This window comes from Aegilops tauschii, chromosome 1 (assembly GCF_002575655.3).
Source record: "Aegilops tauschii subsp. strangulata cultivar AL8/78 chromosome 1, Aet v6.0, whole genome shotgun sequence".
NCBI lineage: Eukaryota > Viridiplantae > Streptophyta > Magnoliopsida > Poales > Poaceae > Aegilops > Aegilops tauschii.
In genome coordinates, this window is record NC_053035.3 from 22,152,828 (window position 1) to 22,175,301 (window position 22,474).

Here is a 22,474-nt window from a genome sequence, read left to right on the forward strand (position 1 = left end):
AGTAGAAACAAAATAAAATAAATAAGTAGGAACAAAATAAACTTTAACAAATAAGTATTAACAAATTAAAATAAAATAAAATAGCAACAGTAAGTATTTTGTTGTAAGTAGAAACAAAATAAACTAAATAAAGCAACAAGTAAAACAAAAAAGTGCCACCTACTGGGCCACCATGGCCTGAATACGACTAGAAACCCAATCATGGGCCAGGATTCACGCCCGCAACAGGCCCAATAGGCCCACAGGCACACAGTGTACGGTTAGGCCCGAAAGCCTGCAATTGAGAGGGGCTCTAGAGGGTGGGCGCAACAGCGCTTATAAACCACTCTCGAGCTCTCTCAGCTAGCGAGGTGTGACTAAACTTTTGACGCGGGGCAACACAAGGCCTTTGTTCCCGGTTGGTGGCACCAACCGGGACTAAAGGGGTGCTTTGGTACTTGTTCGTGGCACCAACCGGTACCAATGCCACCCTTTAGTCCCAGTTGGTGCCACCAACCGGGGCCAAAGGCCTCTGCTTCCCGCCCTTTGGGCTGCTGAAAAAAGACCTTTGGTCCCGGTTGGTGGCACAAACCGGGACTAAAGGGGGCACTGGTCCCGGTTGGTGCTATGAACCGGGAACAATGCTCTGGGTTTATAAGCAGGACTTGTGAAAATTTTCACTTCTCATCTCGCAGTTGCCGCCCCGACGACGCCGACGACATCGACGCCGCCAGGCTGCTGCCCCCGTCCGATGTCTTCATCGTTGCCGTCGCCCTTACCCCGACCTCGCCGTCGCCGAGCCCTGCCCCGACCTCGCCGCGCGCTGCCCCGACCTCGCCGTCGCGCACGCCGAGCGCCCTGCCCCGACCTCGCCGCCGCTCGCCTGCACTGTGAGCCTCACCGCGTCGTTCCCCCTCCTCTACCCCTTCCCCCTGCACCCCAACGCCGTCGCGCGCCCGCCCCAACGCCGCCGCGCACCCCGACGCCGACGACAAAGGCGCTGTTCACATATATATATATAATTTTTTATTCATATTGTAGTAGTAGTAGATGATGATGATGATGATGTATGTTCATATGCAAAAGTTAGGATTTTTTCTGTTCATAGCTTTTTTTGGTGATATTAATGTAGAATATGCAAATGTTTGTATATGTTCATATGCAAAGAATATGTCATTTTTATAGAATTTTTATGAATTTTTCTGTTGTCATTTTGTTCATAGAATTTTTATTTTTTTCTATTGTAATTTTGTTCATAAAGTTTTAGGATGAAAAAAAAAAGAAGAAGAAGAAGAAGAAAAAGGGAGGACGAGAAGTTCCGTTTAGTTTTAGGATTATTTTAGTTTATGTTTAGTTTAGGAAGAAGGAAAAGAAAAATGAGAAGAAGAGGAGAAATAAATAAGAAGAGGAAAAAAGGAAAAAAAAGAGGAGAAGAAAGAAAGGAATAGAGGAGAAGAATATTCTATTTTTTCTTCTTCTCCTCTTTTTTTCTTCTTTTTTCTTCTTCTTCCTTTTCTTATTTTTTATTGGGTATCTCGTTATCGAGGGGCGAGGGTCGGGAACTAGCTAGGGTAGAGGGTCGAGGGTCACCGAGGGGTCGAGGGTCGCCGAGGGTTCGAGGGTTGAGGGGTCGAGGGTTCGAGGGTCGTCGAGGGACCGAGGGTTACTTCGTTGCCATGTTCGTACCATCATGCGCCTGTTACTTTCGCCTAATGATGAAGCCATGATTTTGTTGAATCCTTTGACACTAGACAAACGTGATATGAGGGGGTCGAGGGTCGGGAAAGAGGGTAGAGGGTCGTTGATTGCCCGAGCGGTCGAGGGTCGAGGATCGCCGAGGGGTCGAGAGGTTGCCTAGCTAGTGTCAAAGTATTGAAGAAATCCATGGCTTTTGCATATCAACCCTTGAAGCGTTGCCGAGGCCACCCAAATTTACCAAGTTAAAAGAGCACTGTCGTCGAGGCCACCCCGAAGCCTTGAAGCGTTGCTGAGGCCACCCCAAAACCTAGAGAAGTGTCGAGGCCACTAATATGATTCCTTGTTGTGATTAGGTAGCTAGGTCTACGTTTTCCACTAATATATCCACCTGCTGTCATGTTTGCATAATAATTGCCATATTGTAATATTTGCAGAAACAATGGAGCACGGACGAGACGAGGCAGCAGAAGAGGTGTTGGGGGACATAATCTTAGCCGAAGATGATGTCTTGTCGTATCTTAACGACAATGATGATCTGGAAGGACAGGGTGAAGAAGCAGGCTACGATGATCGAACAATGGAGGAGGAAAGACATGATTATGATGGCTCCGGTGACCGAATGCCGGTGCAAGAACGAGACCGTGATGACGGCTCCGGTGACCGAACAGAGTCCGACCAGGTATATATATTAATTAAGCCTGTGTTGACTCGCTAATTGATGCATTCATTGTTTTGGTATGTACACATATTAACTCTCATCTTTCTTCTTTTTTCTAGCCCTCCGGATCGAGCACAACTTCGGTAAACAAACGAGGTCCGAAGAAAAAGCTGCGCTCGGATGAAAGGTTCACGATCACAGTAATCTTGTGCGATGGCCAACCGATTGAACCCATCCAGACCAAGGAAGCATTTTCTGCTCAGTGCGGGGTTCTTGTTAGGGACAAGATCCCTATCAGCATCCACCAATGGTTTAAGCCTAAGAAGGAAGACCCTGAGGTATCTTATGTCAACAATATGCAGAAAGATGATCTTTGGACCGCGCTGAAGGCAAATTTCACCCTACCGCCAGAGGAGGATCCGGAGAAGCCAGTTAAAGAGAAATTGATCAAGTCTCATGCTCTTAAGAAGATGGCAGATCTATTCAGCAGGTAGAAGAATGAGCTGAAAACAACATTTGTCGACGAAGAAAGACACCAGAATTCACCGGCCGGTATGAGAAGATCAGAGATCACTGGGACGCATTTGTGGCCCACAAGACATCGGACAAGAGTAAGAAGATGTCAGCGACAAACAAGATAAATGCTGCGAAGAAGGAGCATCACCATCGCGGGGTCAGGTGGCTACCTCAAAGCCCAACCGTTTTGGGCCAAGGCTGAGAATGACCTGCTTGATAAAGGGGTCGAACCAGAGACATTGAACTGGCCAGACCGTTGCCGGACTTGGTTGTTCAGGGTTGGCGGAACCTTGTATCCTGTATCAGGGAAGTGCGTTTGGACAAACGAGCAAATGCGAATACCCGTCATGAAGCTTTAGAACTATATCACCGCAGCGCAGCAAGGGACATTCGTTCCAGACAGAGAGAACGACGAGCTCACAATGGCCCTCGGGAATCCTGAGCACCCTACATGGACATGATACACGCGAGGCTCCATTCCGTGGAGGGCTGGGTTTCCGGACGCAGATGGTTACAAATGCCAGGAGAGGAGGGGGAAAGTGGAGCATACCCAACTGCAGAAGATGCACGCAAGGGTACAAGCGCTAGAGGAACGAGAAGCAGTTCCCAGCAAGCGACCTTCCGAAGCTACCATTGAAGCTACCCCGCCATATCAGCGGAGAAGCAGCGTGGCTTCCATCGAGCAGCTTCAGCTGGAGCCTGTCTTCACGGCTCCTGCTAGCTACCCCGTGGATGCTATCATGGAGTCTCAACATTGCCACCTTATGACGCAATGGCGGAACTTTAAAGTCAAGGCGACGGTCGGCTCTGTTCGACCTCCTGAACCCGACGCAACTTTTCACTGCCGTCCAATTCCAGAAGGATATGCTAGGGTGATGGTGGACGAAATAACGGAGGGATTTGAGGACCTCGAGCTTGACCACCCTACCAGTGAAGGGGAGACTCAGCTGGGTTCTGCTCTGAAGACTCCATGCCTATGGTGGAAGGAGCTCATCAACCTTCTGAACTGGATGCCTCTGCCTCCTCCTCCTCCTCCCGCGAGTCAGGGCACTCCGCTTCCTCCTCCGCCTCCTCCTCCGGCGAGTGATAAGGGCACTCAGCCTCCTTCTCCGGCACGTGGCGGCACTCCGCCTCCTTCTCCGCCTACGCCGGCGCGCCCGAGCAGCCAACCTCCTCCTTATCTGCCTCGTCAGCAAGGGCGGAAGAGCCCCGCCACCGCTCCGGATGCTCCGACGCGTCGTAGTCCTTCTCCTCCGCAGCCGATCCATCTGCTCCGGCGTCTAGCAGTACAGCCAGAGGCGGGAGGCAATACAGATCCGGTCCATCTCGCAAGCCTCTAGAGAAGTTACCATACGAGAGGACCGTGGAGGAAAACAAGAAGATCATGGAAGCAGAAGTGAGGGACTTCTTTGGAGCAGTGAAAGCAAAGAAACATCCACCTCCCGGGGAGAAGATAGATCCGGTTAAAGCGAAGCGCACTATCGATGCCCTGAAGCGACCACCACCTTCTCCGCCGCAATCCAACTATGATCACATTATTCAAAGGTCATATATCGAAGCGGAGCGGTCAGGAAGTACTATCAGTGATCAAAGGTTAGCAGAATGACGAGCTGGGAAAAAATTGTCCAGCTCGGCGAACAAGCGAACCAATCGTGCCCCCCGCTCAAGGTGTCTAGCGATATCATTGCTAATCATCCAGAGATTTTGCCCAATACCAATCTTGGAGATTACCTGCCAGACGATGTACATTATGATTTCTTGGAGTTGGACGAACACAAATAACATTACGGGAAGCCTCACATCAAAGACGGAAGATCTCTAACAATGATGACGCGAAGATTCCATGATTGGTACATGAAAACCTGCAGAGAGTCTGGGTTGAAGAATACTTTGACGCTGAGAGTTAAAGAGGAGCATGACCTCGTTGGAATTGATCTGTTGTCTGTTCCATTTGAGGAGTTCTTCCAGATTTTCAATCAAAAGGCCCTCGATAAATTTACGGTCACTTGCTACTGTCTGTAAGTACTACTTATGTCATTAAGTCTCTATATATAGCTCCGCTCTCTCATTGCATGTATATATAATTATCGTCACTATATTATGCAGATTGAAGATCGCCGAATTGAAGAAAAGACAAATCGGTGATTTGGGTTCATTAACACAAATCTCATAGATGAATTTGTGCTTGAATTTCAAGCCAAAGATACCAAGGCCAACTTGCTATGATCGTTGGTAATAAATCAAAACAAAGATATAATACTCTTTCCTTACAACTTCAAGTGAGTGTTACTGTCTTGTGCATATTCGGTTTCCCTTGTTAGTCGAGGTTAATGTAACCGTCTTAGACTTCCACTTTATTCTCCTAGAGATTGAGCTTGAGCAGGACTAGTAACCGTCTTAGACTCAAGACAAAAAGATCCCAAGGAGTATGTGGTCATGACTGAAGTAAGTTCAATCGATCATTATCGCACCATATCGGCAACTTTATTCATGTCCTCATATCAAGTAATAATTATTTTCTTTCTCTCGCAGGGTTTGGCAAGTGTTCACCGCAGAGGCTCCGGGACTGCCGAAGAAGCTGCGATTTAAACACCCGAAGGTAAGTACTACTAGCTAGTTCCGCGCATCTCCCATTGATTCTAGCTAGTTTCATCAATTCCATTTATAATGCTTGATTATCAGTTTGATTGACCTCTATTTCTCGTAAAGTGGTTGTGGCAGGAAGGCGGGAATAATTATTATGGACACTACATTTGCGAGTACATCTACAACGCGACGACCTCTAAGCGGGGCTACTCTAAAGAACATTTTGAAGTACGTAAGCAATAATATTCACAATTTTATTTTATTACCATCATTTGTTTTGATTTTCATTCATATATATGTATTGACCCCCTTCTTCAAATTAGCTTTGGGAGCTGCGGGAGGAACTCCTACCACAAAATAGCATAAAAGCAATTCAAGAGGAATTGGCGGGATTCTTTCTTGACCACGGCATAGATAAAGATGGAGAATATCATGTGGAACTTGACATCAGATGCTAGGGATTGTAAGAGATCTTATATTGTATATATGTAGCTAGTAGCGTCGGGTAGATGTACGAAAACTTGTTGTTCGACCAATCTCTCGGAGAAAGAGAGGTCGATCACTTCTCTTTATATATGTTCATGACGATCTTGTGTACTTAATGGTTTCCTTCATTTGCTTACTAGCTAGCATGTCGAGTCGTCTCTATACGTATAGTACGTACCGTCGACCAAGCACGGAGATAAGAGAGGACACTTCTCTCTAATAGCTAACTAACACAATATATGAAACCCCTAAATTAACCCTACAAAACCCCCCAAAACCCCCAACCCCCCCCCCCCCCCCTCAAAAAATAAAAACCCCAGCCCCTGAACTGCTGACGCGTGGACGCCTATTGGTCCCGGTTGGTGCCACCAACCGGGACAAAAGGCCCCCTGCCTGGCAAGCCGCAGCGGCCACGTGGAGCCGCATCTGTCCTGATTCGTATAAGAACCGGGACTAAAGGTACTGGGCTTTAGTACCGACCCTATAGTCCCGGTTCCCGAACCGGGACTAATGGGCCTTATGAACCGGGATAAATGGGTCTTTTTCTACTAGTGTACTACTACGCTATGCCTGGCGGCAACGGTGTGACAATATTAGTAGTAGCGCCGTTTGTCCTTGCCGCGCTACTGCTATATCTGTAGCAGCAGCGCCTTATGTGGATACACACTGCTGCTAAGTACTAGCAGCGCTTTTTTTTAACCCGTGCTACTCCTAAGGTTCTGTGTATAAGGTTTTCCCTAGTAGTGAGGGGGAGAAGGGTCTAGCCTTCCAGACTTGCCTAGCCAAGTGCCTCAGAGGAATAGAGCCGAAAAAGCCCATATAGGTGTGTCCTTTATTTTATCTTTTGCAGGAAGAACAATGAGGTTGCTGATACTCTCAGTGACATCAGCATACATACAGTCAATCAGATACGTGCGAACCAACATGTGACTGGATGTTTAGGAGGAGATGATATTTCAACCCAGTCTCTCAGAGGTGTTCATATATAGCGGATCTGCGTGTGTGTTTGTAGGGTATATATGAGCGCATGCGTTTGTATTGTGTTCTACAAAAATCTTATACATGTGTAGGAACAGAGCTTTATATTAGGAAAACGTTGGGCATATCTCTCTCCCCGTACAGAACTACATGACTCGCGCTGCAAGGAACTAATCCTTTTTACGTGGCTGGAAGGAATAAACTCTGAAACAAAAGTAGTACTGATACTAGTTAGAGTCGAACTCGTATATGTACAGCACCTAGATGCGCCGATAAATACAAGGGAAAACTATCAAGTCGGCCGTGACATAGATAGATAGATAGTTTCACGCCCTACCTACAGGCTACAGCTAGCTACTTCTTGTCGTCGTCATGGAGAGCGCAACACCAACAGCAACACCATCGGCCGTCTCCACGGGGAGCAAATCGCTGCGGCCGTCTCCCGACCTGTTGACGGAAACCTTGACGGTCGCCATCGACGAGGCCATCAACGGTTTCTTTTTTCTGCGGGGGGCCATCAACGGTTTCAACTGCGCCAACAACGAATGCCTTGATAAGCTGCACGCGGTGGCTGCCGCATGCACGGGCCCGGACGCCGCCGCCTGCGCCAGCGCGCGGGCGGCGCTGCTCGAGTGTGTATACGAGGAATCGGCCGCGACACCCAGGAGCAGCAGCCGGCCGGGAACTCGAGCTGATCTATTGTGATCCACGACGACGACGGCCTCATTAACTAGCTACTTAGCTATCTCTATATACCTAGGAGTACTGGTTCCGTTTCCTTGTGTCTGATTATAAGTAGTACTTGGAGTTTATTTTTTTGGATCCGGTACTTGTTGCCGACTAGTGCTTGTTTTTCCCAAGTCTCGTCTTTTATAGTAGTATGCAGTTTCGCTGTTACACTACAATAATTGTAATCAATATCTGGTTTGAACTTATACGTACTACTTTGTTACTTATTGTGCACCTAGAACCCAAAGCATAGTACTGTTTTTTGGAAAACTTAAGATCTTTTCATCTTCGATCATGGAATATAATGAATACCAGAAATAATAAATATTACATTCAGATCCGTAGACCACATATCGACGACTACAAACGTTGAAGCGAGCTGAAGGCGTGCCGTCGTCATTGCCCCTCCCTCGTCGGAGCCAAGCAAAACTTATTGTAGTAACAATCGAAAGTCATTGTGTTAAGGCCCCATAGGACAAGCGAAACAGAACAACAACCGTCACTGATGAAGAGATGCATAGATTGGAAGGATCTAACCTGACGATACACGAACATAGAAGAACAAAGACCGAATATGAGCAGATCCACCAAAGACAACCACCGACTGAATCCTGCGAGATCGCCAGAGACGCACATCCACACGCCATCTGACGTTGCTAGAAGCACCACCGGGACGAGGGCTAGGTGGAGAGAACATTATTTCATCTTGAGGGAGTTGCCACCATTTCGTTTTCGTGAGTAGGACATAACTCAAAGAAATATCGAAAATGGAAGCCCTCCCATCGACAAGGGTCGGGATAAGGCCGTAGGAGGTGAGGTAGGTTGGCGACGCCGTCGACGGGAGGCAGAAACCCTAGTCTCATGTTACCTTGGGAGAAGGAGATGGCCGGGTAAACTTTGAGGCTTCTAGATAAACTACTATAGGTAGTGTAATCTCTCTTGCCTCTTCAAAAAACACATAAAAATTTTCCCTACTCCTCTTGCTTCAGCTGCATAAGCTTGGAACTCGTCCCCTCCAGCTTCTTGATTCGCCTCCTTGATGTCCGTCGCTTCTGGCTGCAAGTGAAATACCGATCGATCGCGCGCGGTCGGGATGCTCCACACCCCTGGCTCCACCACCACCAGCCATGGAGGGTTTCGTGCACACCCATGCACCACACGGAAACCCACGGTAGACATAACGGGTTTTGGCCGTGCGGTCCAGCACCAACACCGCCAACTCTCGTGCTCTCTTTTTTCTGCATCTTGACCTCGTACCCTTTTTACCGTATCTCGTTGAAATACAGAGTTATTATTAGCACCCGGTCCTCAACTTTATTTTAAAAAGGTTATTGGCCGGCAGGGCAAGAGCGCGTACATAGTACTCCCTCCGCCTGGAAATACTTGTCATCAAAATGGATAAAAGAAATGTATCTAGATGTATTTTAGTTCTAGATACATCTCTTTTTATTCAATTTGATGATAAGTATTTTCGGACGGAGGGAGTACCTCCGAAGCCGGTCGACACTTTACTCATTTACTTTTAAGGGATTCTGCAGACATTTTTTTAATACAATATAGACGTAAGCGCTCATATATATATACACACGCACACACGCACACCCTACCCTTAGAGCACCTCCCGCCCTATGCATGGGCCGGCCCAATCGTGTGTGCTTCCGTGACTGGGGGCGCCTAGGTCGCCAAATAGGGTCCCCTATAAAAAAAGGTCGCCAAATACGGGCATCCGTACAAGGCTTTGATGTTTTGTTCAGAGTAAAAAGAAACGAAGCAAGTTTTTTTGGCAACTGATTCACGCAGGACGCCCAAACAGTTTGAATGTACGGACGGCGCATCTAATTTCACATAGTACACACGCAAGCGCTCATACATACACGCATACACTCATCCCTATGAACGCACACACACGCATAGCCTATCCCGATGAGCACCTTCGACAGACTGAACGGACATATCATCTTGAGATTTACGAAGTCACCGTAGGCGCCTCGTCGTCGACGAAAACGTCTACTCCCACTAAAAGCATAACGCCGGAAATTCTAAAATAAATCGAGGAATAATGCGAATACCAGGACCTGAACCCTGATAGGCTGGTATACCACTGTCCCTCTAACCATCTAATCACAGGTTTGTTCGCGAACCAACCTGTGGTTGGATGGTTAGTGGGACTGTGGTATCCCCAGCCCATCAAGGTTCAAATCCTGGTGCTCGCATTTATTTCTGAATTTATTTCAGAATTTCCGGCGATGTGCAGTCAGTGGGAGGAGACGTTCCCTTCGACGACGAGGTGCCTAAGGTTACTTCGTGTATGTGCGTGTATATGAGCGCTTGCGTGTACTGTGTTCAAAAAAAATTCGCAGGTATGTTCGTGACGGCGCGTTTAATTTGGAGATGTCGATTCGCGTTAATTTTTTTTGCATGGTAATACATGTCTCATTCATATCATAAAGATCAAAGTACAAGTCATGTAATGCCCGACATGACAAAACTGAAAAGATAGCAGAACATCTCTGAGCTTGACACCAACGCCCGTCACCTGCCTTCGGCACCACCGAAGAAAAGAATGACAGATTACCTCCCCATCCGAGCTCGACGTGGCTCCATCGCTGATATGCAGCTTTGCGGACCTCTAAGATGGCTCACCAAAAGTGAAGCCATTGTTGTTGAACGAATCAGACGGGGCAACACCCCGGACACGCCATCGAACTCCAGATCTAGCACCCCACCACGACTAAGACGCCAAAGGAGGAAACCATACCTGCCATCCACGAACCACGAACTCAGCACACTTTCCGTCTTCCAGATGTCGTCGATGCAGACCACAATCTGCATCCGCTCCTGAACTACCTCCCAAGCTCCGCGCCGACACTGGAGCAAACGCCGTCGCAACGGCGGAGCCCGAGGACACAGGTCCACCACGAGCACTACTAGAAAAAGGCCTACTAGTGGCACACCAGTTTTGCCTACTAATGGCGCACTACTGGTGCGCCACTAGCATCACGCCACTAGTAATTTTTACTAATGGCGCACCGCTGGTGCGCCATTACTATCTGGTATACTAATGGCGCACCAATGGTGCGCCATTAGTATATGCCACGGTGCGCCATTACTATCTGACTTAGTAATGGCGCACCACATAGAAGTGCGCCATTAGTAACAATTTTTTTTCAAATATTTTTCAGAAATATTTTTTTCAAAAAAAAATTTCAAATTTTTTTTTTTAAATTTATTTTCAGAAATATTTTTTTCAAAAAAAAATTCCAAATTTTTTTTTCAAAATCTCGGGTCACTATGGCTTAATCTCAGGTCAATAAGCTTAATTTCAAATCAAATCGCACTAAGTGGTCAAACTTCCCTGAAGGTCACCCATCCTCACACTACTCCAGCCCCGAGCACGCTTAACTTCACGATTCTATCCAACCCCAGCACCACCTCACTTAACAGCCACTTGTTGATATATCTATCATATCAATCCTATTAAATCTTATTGATGTCTAGGACTTTGTTCATATTCATGAGTATGATGAAATTTTGAAAAATATTTCAAACTTCCCTGTCATATTATGAATCATTTTTTGAAAAAAAATCCAAAAAGAATTCAAAACCAATATTTTTTCTGTTACTAGTGGCGCACCTAGCAACCGGTGCGCCACTAGTAAGTTTGAAAAATTTTGAATTTTTTTGCCTCTAGATCTTGAAAGCCCCGTATCTTTTTTTCTGTTAGGTTTTTGAGGATTTTGAAAATGTTTAACGGGGTTCCCCCGATTAAATTCGGATGTAACTTTTTGAGTAGATGATTTTTCATATAAAAAACTTTTTCATCCGAGTTCGTATGCAAAAGTTATGCCCATTTTAAGAAATTCCAGAGAGATTTTGCAAATAAAGTCGAAATTCATATTTGTTAATTTTCCCAACAACTAGACCACATATCACATGGGAAACTTATTTTATTTTATTTTTTTGACATTTCCATCATTTTTTTTATTTTATTTTTAACTGAAAAGGCGGTCCGGGGGGTGCATTCGGTGGAATGGGCCAAGTTACTAATGGCGCACCGTGGGGGTGGTGCGCCATTAGTAGTTCAACTAGTAATGGCACACCACCCCAACCGTGCGCCATTAGTAGTTTTTCAAAAAAAAAGTTGAAACAAAATTTGTAACAAAATTACTAATGGCGCACCTGTGAGTGGTGCGCCATTAGTAGTTCAACTAGTAATGGCGCACCGTGGGAGTGGTGCGACATTAGTAGTTGAACTGCTAATGGCGCACCGTCCAACGGTGCGCCATTAGTAGTTTAAAAAATAAAAATAAAAAAAATTGAAAAAAAATTTGAAACATAATTACTGATGGTGCACCGTGGGATGGTGCGCCATTAGCGCCATTACTAGTTGAACTACTAATGGCGCACCATCCCACGGTGCATCATTAGTAGTTTTGAAAAAATTAAAAGAAAATTTACTAATGGCGCACCGTGGATGTGGTGCGCCATTAGTATTTTCACACTAATGGCGCACCAACACATGGTGCGCCATTAGTATTTAGTAATGGCGCACGACATGTACAGTGCGCCATTAGTGTCCATATTGGCTATAGCTGTTTTTTAGTAGTGGAGTATGCCGCCACCGCCACGCCATCCTTACTTGAATAGACTGGTTTTCAAATCGATCTCCAACCATAGGGCCGATGGCCTCGAAGAATCTTTATTTAACACTGACATCGTCGCCGCCGAAGCCAAGATGATGAACAGTCTAAAAAGCTAGACTACAAGGGAGTAAAAACGATCCACATACGTGAATCCGGCGACCCCCTCACCACTAACGACCGAGGTCGCCAGCGGAGGGGAGCCGCCGGAGTACGGCGCTAGAAAATTGGCGCCCCCTGGCGGCGGCTAGGGTTGGAGCCGCCAGGGACGAGAGGAACGGCTGCTGCGTATGATTACTCCATACCGTTGATTCGCGTTATTGGGAGCGTACGTAAGTGCAGACGGTCAAGGCCTACGTAAGCAGTCACGCTGCTTGACACGCGCACGCTGCGGGACTTGCTGTACATAATACGTATACACCTCCACGTACAAAACTCAGCGACTTGCGCTGCAAGGAACTTTTATTCACGTGGTTGGAAGGAACTACCGTTAGAATAGTTTCCGAGACGGAAACAAATACTAGTTCGAGTCCAGTTCATGCACATACAGCACGATCGTGTGACCATAAATACAAGGGAAAAGAGCACACGCACGCGTACGTACGTAAACCATCGACGACATCGACAGTTTCACGCTCTAGCTACTTCCTCTCCTAAGTTCGACCACCCACCTCTGGTCTCTCATGGAGAGCGCATGCAACAGCAACACCATCGTCGGCCATCGCGACAGGGAACGAATCGTCGTGCTCGTCGCCAAGAGCCGTGATCGACGTCGACGGGATCATCAAGGGTTTGAACTGCGCCAACACCGAATGCCGGGATAAGCTGGAGGCGATGGCCGCCACATGCTGGGTGCAGGAACCGCCGCCGGACGCCACGGCGTGCGCCAGCGCGCGGGAGGCGCTGGTCGATTGCCTATCCAAAGCATCGGCTCGCGACACGGAGGAGCAGAAGGAGAACTCGAGCTCATCGATTGTGATCGACGCCGGCATCACTAATTAGCTACTTAGCCATCTCTATAGTACCTACAGTAGTTTCGTTATGTCTTAAGTAGATTAATAATAGGAATTTTTTGGACGTGGTACTTGTTTTTGAATGGGTTGTCTTTTGTATGCAGTATAGTTGTTACTACTTTATAATTGTGATCGATGCTTGGTTTAAATTTGAACTTTGCGTACATTAACCATTACGAATTAAGGGAATACATTTCATCGTTTTACCCTGCCCCTCTCGCGCTGGCTAGGAACTCGTCACACTTCCGCGGGTGCCCGTAATTCATCTTCGAGCTGTTTTGGGGGCTAGGATCCTCCTCAAGTTGGTTCGTTCAAATGTAATTGACAACTGCCATGTGCTTTGACTCGATCTAAGGGTTCAATGACGACGACTTTACGTCTTTGGGGTGTTTGTACTTAGGGGGCACGTGTCCGAGGACTTATGGTTGTCATCGGAAGGTCATGGCGGCTCTGATATGGAAGGGACAATAGCGTAGTGGTCATTTGGTGATCCAAAAACCTTGATGTATTTTTTCCTTATATTTGAAGTGTTTTCTACTTCTGATAAACTTTTATAATAAATACAAAAATCCCATTAAAAAATAAAAGAAAAGCCTACGCTGGTCCTTTGCGATTCTTCCATGAGCCCATGCATGTTAACTAATCTGGCGGTCCATCAAGCTTTATAGTCAAAATTTGACCCAAAATACATGGGCTAATAAATCCAATTTGAGGAGTAGCTAAGGAGATCATCAATCGTTATCTTCTTCTGTTTCTGAGAAACATAACGCAGACGTAGAAGCTCACATATACTGATATACAAGTATATATATCATGACATCCTCCGGTGGCTTCAGTCTCCACCCACCAGCTCGATCGTCATAGTACGTACTAGATCGGGATGGCGCCTTGGCGCGAGGGTGCCGGTCCTAACGCTGTGGTCAAGCAGCTAATGCTCAATTTAGTAAGAATCCTGGTTTAGCGTATGTATTCAAATAGGACAACGGAATAACAGAAAGAAGAAACGTTCACTTCTAGAAAACATCATTGAGTTCCACATCGTCGTTAGGTTATAAGGCATACTAAGAGCGCGAAATGAGAGAGCAATGTTCTAATCTAAAACAATGTTTGCACCACATCCATATATAAGCAAGCAGGTAGCCAATATAGGCTGAAGTTATACCAAAAACAACTTAGCTACAAAGGTACACCTCAAAAATGAGGTTAGTAAACACTTAGTAATGATTCAGTACTAAACATCAAGGTTTATCACATGACATTGGCAGATTTCATACCAGATCTTACTTGTTGTAACAAATATACAAATATACTCCGAGCAACCTTCTAGGAGCGTTAGTGCATTTCATAAAACAATGCTATAAAAGGGGGCATCGACCATACAACATACTTGTTGATCCTCAACTTTCACTTCTATCTCCAAGTATATTGGAATTCCAAAGAGCAGTCTTAGGGCGCTGTGCCCTGTCCAGCACCATGGTCCAGTGCTCAAATCTAAACCATAAAGCAGGTTACAGTGATATACAGGGAAAGAATATACATAAGTGAACCCCTAACAAAGCCCTAGATTACTTAGGTATCATCTTCACACACCCATGAGACTCCAGGTTGTAGCCTTAAAGATAAGTCTAGACAAACCCTGTCAATAATAATACATGAGCTGCAAGAGTAGAGAACATTTGTTGTATACGAAGCCACACCATTCTCTGCCATAAAAGTAGGGAGACAGAGCACTAAAACAAGAAAGGGTAAATGTTTCACTAATGGATGAACTTTGCAAATAACGCTCAAAAGGGGATGAACAGCAATGGGAAATTTTCCTCTAAGACTGCCGCAAATCATTATGAATCATGGGCATGTGTCATGCACACACACATGATGTATTTTTATTATTACCATGCACTACTGCCTACTCCTCTATATATCATTAAGAACATGTCACTAAATCCTTGATGGTTGAAACCAAGATAAAGTTAAAGGTTCAAATTTTACTAACCTAAGGCAGTAATTCAAGCAGCTTGTTGAAGCCTTTCCAAAAAAAGCCTCTAAAAACTAATCAGCCAAACTATTGTACTAAACATAAGAACTTATTCCAGAGATATGTTAACACATTATGAAAGATCATACCTCCACAAAGCAAATCAGGAATGGCAGATCCATGGATGTCCATCCCCACTTTCTACAATTACAAAAAAATAAAATCTAAGGTGAGAACATCACTGAATTATAAGTGGAAACAGAATTTTTCTATGAACCATAGCATGCACTTGACAAAGTAAAATACCCATAAATGGAGTTACTATGTGAACTATAGCATGCACTTGACAAAGTAAAGAATGTGGACTGGAGTTAAACCGATATAATCATACAGTGGTATTTTCCTGAAAATTTAATTATAAAAAGAGAGCTTCATGGGCGACATGACTGTTGCTCTCGGCATATGTGACTTTATCTATATGAAAAGTATATATGTCCATTCCTCATGAACTTCCAGCCGAATAGTTGACAAAATTCTCATGGTTGCTCTGCATTTTGGTACATGTGATTGCCTTGCCTTTTGCTATGGCTTTGACAAATGATCCTATACCAAGTAGCAACAATATTGTGGTTTGTTTAAACGCTGAGACAAAACTTTCAGCCAGGCACCACATGCCAAGGCACGTTTCCGATCTGCTACTCCCTATGTTTCAAAATATAATTTGTTTGGATATTTCAATACATACTACTTACGGATGTATATAGACATATTTTAGAATGTAGGTTCACTCATCTCTCTCTGTATGTAGCCCTTATTGGAATATCTAAAAAGACATATATTTAGGAATGGTGGGAGTATATCGTTATAATGGAATTCTGTATCTAATTCGGACAAAACAAAACTGAAGGGTGCTTATTACTCTAGCTAAATACTGATGGAATTACATTATTTGAACTGAAGCAGTTTTCATATATTACAAGGACAACAAATAATATTGAAGTGTTACTTTAAATATGTAGCTACACTTCTAGGTCAATTAATGTAATGGAGCAAACCTTTTCTTTGTCGTCTGTGCATGCGACACAGGTTGCTGAATGTTTCAGCTAATCTAGTACCCAGGAAAAAACAGCTAAATGTACTCAATGTTTGTTCCTTCTCCACTGGACACCAACAGAGGGCTTCCATATGATACAATACTCAAAGGTCTAGATGATGACAGAGGAACCAAAGGTCTACCAAAGGATGCTTCAATGTCTCATTTTAAAAAGTCAACAGGTTGATGTTCTTTTTCCTATCTCATTTTGTCGGTTTGATACTTGAAATATCACATGATTATTGTTCAGATGCACCTGTTATCTAAATTGGTTCCTGCTGACACACTCAGGCAGTACAAGTCTCACAATAAATCTGATTCCACACATGCAGCCACTCTGTAGATTAAGTTGGCACTGACACTTATTTAAGTTGATTCTACTATAACAATGAAAAACTTTGGAGAACCCATACCTTACAGCTATTATAAATATAGGTTATTACTTCAGAACCATATAATGAGAGAGAGGTCTATTTTTAGGTTATTACTACTTCAGAACCATATACCATTTAACAGTATTACTTTTTAGAAGATAATTTGTTGTGCTTCTAGAGAATTGGCAGAATAATCAGAAGCAGGTCCGACGGTTCATTGTATCAACCAATCATGAATTACTGGCTAAAGGTTCTAGAATTTACATTATACATAAGTAGTAGAAAAACATAATTTTTGTTTTAAATTGAGTTGTATCTGTAACATAGTGATATTCAGAGGACCCAAACATGGGTACTTCCAACGCTATCACACACAAAGTTAAATGCGTTGGCTTTAGAGATACCTCGACACATGTCATTAGGTGGAGAAGTTATATTCAACAGGGCATGAAGAGATGGTCACCAAAATAGGGGTTAGCCCCACCCCTTCCTGTCATTCTTATGCCCACGATGGAAGTATTTCGGGGCATCGAAAAGGCAAATTGTGAACTTTGAAGATTTCAATTCATTTCCAGCTCATTCCCTGCTAACGAAAGGAACAGTCATCATGTTGGATTAAGCCCGCCAAACTAATGTACGGCAAACAGGACATTGAGATGGTAATGGATGTGATTTTAGCGTGTTGTAAACATATATCATACCGATGAATAAAACTTGCAAACAAATTCAGTTACATATAGGAATTGGTTTATCTGGCATACATAAAGAAGATGGCATGATCATAGTATATACATGATGCTAACAATAAGCCTTGCGCAGGTACAAAAGCATATGATCCCAAGTCTGAGAAATTTTGATGAAGAGTAGAATGGCAAAGGGCTTCCTCCATTCGATTGTAATGACGAGGGTAGCTGGAAAACAGTTCAAATACAAGGTTTGTATATGAATGGTGGCGGGTGAAATTGAATAGAACTTTCATCAAGCAAATTAAGATTCTCAATACTCCTTACATCGACAACAAATGCCTCAGGCTAAGCATTTTTCAATGGAAAAAACAGGCAGAGGTAGTATAAAAGAAATAAACACAAGCAATCAGCAACCATGTATGAGAGGTATGCAAGGAAATCTCAAGGTGGACACATCAATGAGAGGAACAAATATCCAGTTGCAAGAAAATATCACAAGAATGGAGCTTTAATGGCAGTACAGAAACACCATAATGACCCTCCAAAATAACACCCCAATAATCAGCCAATTAAGCAATCCGAGTTGCAGAACGCTATACAAACATATTTGATTAACCAGATCAAATACTTGTGATACACTCGGGCATTTTATAGGCCTTGGAAGTTGATTAATTAGAGTCGGGGTATAAATGCAGAAAGGAGACTCTGCTTCTAGACCATCCCTCCAAACAACAGCCATGTACCTTTTGAACCTGATCATGTACTGTGACTCTCCACTGGCCACAAGACATATTTCTTGCGTAAGACTAAGAATTTGCGGATATCATAGACCCTGCCTTCTTAAACACATCCATAAACTGGTGAACAAATTTCTCAGGTATGTGTGCATACATATGGTTACCCTGTTGAGAAAAGAACACGAGTCCGAAGAGGAGACATAGGTATCCAAAAAGCAATGGAATGGCCAAAATGATAGACCAGGCCGAGGAATCCAGGTACCTTAGTGTCAAGTGTAACCATATCTCTGTGTGATTGATAGGCCCATTATCATTTCCACCGCAGTGATGCCAAAGACGTGAGACATACCCACAGGAATGCTAGAGCGAGTTACCGAGATGGAGTTCAGACAGTGCATTGAATGCCATCTACAACAAATAGTCAGAATTAATCATCAGGAGAGGACATAACAACCTCAAAAAGAAAAACTACCAAAAGATATATGAAAGAGAGAAAGATTACATGCAATTAGCATGATGAGGACAGGGTATGGAGATACACTCCCTCTCCCTACACCCAATCATTTATTATTCGGACGAAAGTACCATCCCAAACGGCAAAAGAAGACGAATCGACTATCTCGTTTTATGATTATATGAAAAGGATATGCACGGACGAAGGCAGTTGAACCTGAAACTAATAAAAAAGGAAACACAATGCAAAATATAGCACCACGATGGTACACTGATATCTCAAAAGACCCCAACAGAGGCATGCCCCTAAGGGTAAACGATATTCTGAGTTTCAGTAGTACAATCTACATTTTCATCTTCGGCAAGTATTTTTAGCGATTCTCTTGATGTACATGAGACACAACAACGTATAGTTGTCCATGAGTAAACACACAATTCTTTAGATATATACCAAAGATAAAAATTCTTAGCAAATTATTTGAACAAAATAAGGCATCATTAGACTCAACAAAATTTGATGTTTGCAGATCAATTAAGTATATCCCCTTATTGCCATGGAAAGAAACACAAGATTCAATAGAACAAGCTACATTGATCGAGAGAATAAAACGGTTAAGGACGTGGACTCTGTAGGTAAACATACTAAGTATATCAGTATTGTACAGAACATTATGCTTAAGAACCTGATAACCATAAGTGTTGACATGTATTTAGCATTAGTCAAAACAGTATTTTAGATTAATTCCAGACCGAGCCAACACCTAAATTCGGCTGGTAAGACGATACATACAACCGTGCACCTAGTTCTGTAAACAAAGAGGAGTGAAAAGTAGGAGAAGAAGAGGAGCTGCCATGAAGATCTGTGAACAGAGACACACGAGGCTGCATGTAGATGACGAGTAGGCACAGATCGAAGGAGGCACTGACCAGAGGATCGACCAAAAGGATGAGAATCAGGCGACAAGGGGCCAATCTGCAGGAAAAACAAAGAAAAAAACAGATATGAGCAGCAGCCAATCACCAAGAATGGGACAAAGATAGATTTTGCAGCGGCCAATGAGCAAGAACGGGGCAAAATAGAATCGTACAGGAGAGAAAACTTTCTCGGTCTCAGGCGAAATCGCGTCGATCTGCGCCCCACAACCGTCGCGACTAAGAAGAACCGGCGCTCGGGCCCAAGTCTACTACTCTGCCTCTCTCTCTCAGCAGGGGAGGCGCTGACTGGTGCGGGCCGTGGTGGTCGTCCTCGTCCATGGAGGAGGGTGGCTGCTGCACCGAATTGAAAAAATAAGTGTGTGGGGTGGGGCGAGAAGGAAGAAGGGGAGAGGAGAGGAGAGCTCACCGCGCCGGAGTTGGAGGCAGCCCAAACCCTAGCCGCAGGGAAGGGTCGCGCGCGGGCGCTTGCGGCCATGAGGATCGAATCTGGCCGGTGGGAAGGAAGCACTGTCGCGAGGGGAAGTCGTGCATGTGCTGCTCACCGGCGAGGGCCGCCGGAATCGCCCGGTGTTGGTGGCGGCGGCGAGGTGGGGGCTGGGGATGCGTGAGGACGGGGAAGGGGGCGCGGGTGCGGGAGGAAGGGCTAGGTTTTCGTTTTTTTGTTGCTTGCGTTTTAAAGGGATACGTGTAATGTCTAAAATACCCTCGGCGGGGCACTAAATTTACGCGCAGTGGCATGCATTTTTGTCTACTATTCATTGCTACAGGGACGGAGAGACGATCCGACGGCCCAGTCAATCCTGCAGGTTGATCGAACGGCCCAGATCCGATCAAGCAAGCAGATCCAACGGCCAGGGATCCAAATCGCTGAGGAGCCGGGAGGTTCCCTGTCATTCTTATTTCTAGATAGCAAAGCAGAGAACGGAACGCGTGCACTCCCCGTGGTCGTCCGACTTCTCCCCTGGGCGGGGCTTATCCAGCTGGCTCGCCTCTTGTCTACGTGCTACTGGTTTCAGAAAAAACGCACACACAAATCCGTGCTAATTTTCTACTACTACTAGCTTAGATTATATATAGTCAAACGGCAAGCGCGCCCATTGGGTGTGAATGCATGCTCCCACAAGGGCGTCCAGCGGGAATCATTTGAACGTCCTTTGAGTGCCTGGCTACCGAACGTGAGTCAACAATAATGAAACCAAAACAGAAATTTGCAACAAGTAGTGTACCGCCATCCCACGAGGTTTATCATGGCCACGCTGGCGGAATGTGACCTGCCTCGGCTTACCACGGCGCCGTCAGGCAAAAAGAGAGATCCGCCATGCGCAAATTCAGAATGTAATATCAACATGGGTGAAAAAATAAATTATCATAGATACGCTCGTTTACGCTCGTTCATACCTTCGCTCGCGCCGCTCCCGCGAGCGGCCGGGCGAAACCCCAGCCCGTCGCCGCCGCCTCCCACACCTTCGCCTCCCCCTCCCTCGCCGCCACCAGGGGACGGCGCCGGGCAAAGCCCGTGCGTGCGTCGGCGGCGGCGGGGTCCTCCCCTCCCCACGAGGCGCGGGAGGCGTGGGACGTCCGGCTCCCGTGGTGGCGCGCATGGCCAAGTACGGCGTGCAGGCGAGTGGATCTGGCGTGGGGGCGGCTAGGTGAGGGCGGATCTGGCGCCGGCGAGGGCGTGGCGCGGCCTGCCACGGAGGCGGCCAGGCATGCGGATCTGGCACCGGGGACGGCGCGCGTCCAGGGGCGAGCGGGTGTGGTGCACGGCCTGGCGCGGTGGCGGCCAGGCGAGGGCGCGTGGAGGTGCATCGGATTCGGCGCGGGCTGGCAGGGCGGCTCCCCTCCGGCGTGTGGCGGCCGGATCTGGTCAAACCTGGCCAGATCCGTGGTGGGTTTGACGCGCGCCGGCCCTGCGCGCTGGTCCTATGATGCTGGAGCAGGCGGCTCCAGTCGTGATAGATGCGGGATGCAGGGACTGATCTGGTCACTGTAGGCTCGCCGTGGGCGGGGTGGACCACGACTCCATGGCTTCTACGACTAGGTTCTGTGGCGGTGGCGGTGCGAGACTGCATGAACGAGCTTCTGTGGGCACGAGCGAAGGTGTGCGGCGATACGGACGAAAGTCCTGCACGACCAGAGGCCGGTGGCGATGGCGCCTGTGGGTGTCATTTTCCTCCTTGGAGGCGTCACCTGAGGTGTGTCGGCATCTTCCTCGTGATCGGATGGTGGCTTGTCTCCCGGCGAAATCCTAGGTCCGGTGTTGGATCGGCGTGATGGCGACGTGTTTGACGTCGTTCCTTTGTTGGGAGCATCACGTTTGGAGACACTTCCTGGAAGCTCTTTGTGGCGCTCCTCTGGTGCTCGCCGCTGTTCAAGGTGAAGCTCCAGGCGCAATGTACGACATCATCGATGAGTCCAAGACAAAGCTCTTCCTGGGATCGACCAAGTCCTGGCATCTACCCCTGCTTCCTGGGTGGATGGTGCGTTGGCGAGGGAAGTTGTAGTGGGAGCTGCTGCTATCTTCGGAGGTGATCGGCGTTGTTCGAGACGCGGTGGTGATGCTTAGCTTAGGACAGGTGCTTCGGTTGTGTGGTCATGTTGTTTGTGGTGGGTGTAGCTCCCTGCAGCTATTAGGGCCGCAGTTTTTTTTGTTTCTCTTTTTGATCTTCGGATTTTCACCATGTTGTTCTTCCGCTGCTTTCTGCTAAATCTAAATCAAGCCAGCAATTTGCTGGATCTTTCAAAAAAACATGGGTGAAAAAATGCACGAATCTCAAAGTTTTGGACGGCCAAGACAGGCAGGGACGTCCGTCGACGTACGGTAGGAAACCGTTTTTCTTTTTTGGACGCTGACCATGAGACCGCTTATTCTTTTGCAAAAGAAGAAGTCCGCCGTTTGCCCATGCATGCAAGTAGCTGCGTGCGTGTTGACTTTTT